The sequence below is a fragment of the Mya arenaria genome, chromosome 3, assembly GCF_026914265.1.
Source record: "Mya arenaria isolate MELC-2E11 chromosome 3, ASM2691426v1".
Taxonomy (NCBI): Eukaryota; Metazoa; Mollusca; class Bivalvia; order Myida; family Myidae; genus Mya; species Mya arenaria.
In genome coordinates, this window is record NC_069124.1 from 85,164,975 (window position 1) to 85,166,939 (window position 1,965).

Here is a 1,965-nt window from a genome sequence, read left to right on the forward strand (position 1 = left end):
ATAAGTTGAGAAAGTTATATATAATTATCACATTATAGTATGAATATGACAGTATGTAGCACTTATAAAATGCGAGGTTAAGTTAAAATAGTTCCTTTACTGAAAATCTTTGAATAAATAAATGGAAAAAAAACAACAACAACAACAAAAAAACTTTATTTAAACTCTAGCTTTTTAATAGCATAAATAATTATGCCAAATTATATAAAAAAAGATTCTTTACTAGCAATTTAAAAACAGGTAATTTTTTAGTCTGTGCTATACCAGATGGCAATTTGTTCCATAAGAAAATACCAGAAAAAAAGGACTTTAACCAAAAACCTTTGACCTCTGGAACAGCATAAGCCCCTTTCTGGCATGATCTTGTCCTATGTGTGTGTACAGTATCTTGGGAGATAAAATTCTCTCCCATGTAGTCAGGGGCTATGCCATTTTTGGACTAGGTCACTTGTGGCCTAGTTCATAGCCATAAACACGCTATCTGCATTCTCAAGCCGCATCTGGGGGTTCATTGACGTAATGTATTCATACGCTGTATTTTAATTGGATTGCCGTTAGCGAATTTGAATAATCAAAGTAGTACCAGAACTGATTACAATGAAAACATCTAATAAAAATAGTTCTCCTAACAATTCAAGCTAACTGTATGTTCATTTAATGAAGCACAAGAAATTCATACGTAGCGAGTGAATTAATCGGGTTAACTACATGAATGTTCTTGCATACGGTCAGATTATATGCAATAAGAATATGAACATATTGGAAAAGTACTCATCGAAATTTTTCCGTTTAATGCTCTGTATTGATAGACTGGTACCCTCTTTCTCTTTTATCCGAAAAGAAACCAGTATTGATCAGCTAACCGCGGTGCCCGTCGCGCATTCGAAATGTCATGTGAATTCATGCATAAAGCGAATAAAGCGTGCGGTCTAAGTAGAAAACAACCAGGAAAGTTGGTTTAAAAAAAGTATTGTTATCCTTTTTATAGAATGTTGGTCTTACTCCCATGTATCCCGTAGTCGGTCCCTTTTCTTTTTTTCGACATAATTTGCATTTTTCCGTGATATTTTCTTTTCATTACAAAGTTTTTTTTTAACTAATCATCGCATGGCACTTTTTTAAATACAACTTGATTTTTGGTATTTATTGTTCAAATACTATTAATGTTAACTAAAAACCATATGCCGCGTAAAAAATCTGTATAACTTTATATATTTGAGGAAAAGTAAATCAGGGTACCAGTCTACATCAAAATTTACTCTGATCAGAGCGGCCGAATGATTTAGACATGTATGTTATCACTACTTCCGGATGCTGATAATGTGAATTTCATAGTGTTTTATTGAGGAAATTTATCAATAAAGCCGCCATTGAATGATTTCCACCATCAAACGGATTTATTTTCATCTTACCGTGGGTAGCATTTTTAATTTGACACGTAAATTTTCAAGCAATACAAGTTCGTTTGAAAAAATCATGTGATTTCAATTTTGCAAAATAAAGATAAAAAATATCAAATATGCGCATACTTATTTATGAAGTTTTATTCTAAATGAAGCCAAATGTATGAATATGTGCACAGCATCTGTGAATAAGATGATTGTTTACCTATGTGCATAGAAAAGTCTTGAAGCCACTCGCAGTGTAAGTACATGACATTGTGATAAACCATCGCCATTGATAAAACAATCTTGCATGCTCAATTTTGATTACCTCTCTTATAATGCACCAGTTATTTGTAACCACGGCCCCCTCAGGGATATACCGGGGAAAGGGTCTGTGCTTTTACCTATCAGGTGTCCTCGTAGCTAAAGAACTTCAGCGAACACATTATATATTACCTTTTTGGACGTGTTGTAAACATCAAGAACATAAATATCAACATTAAAGTTATGGAAGCCAGAACTAGTGTCCTCGCATTGCCGGGTGATTGCGGTGGTTTTGGCTTCTCCAAAAATATATCAG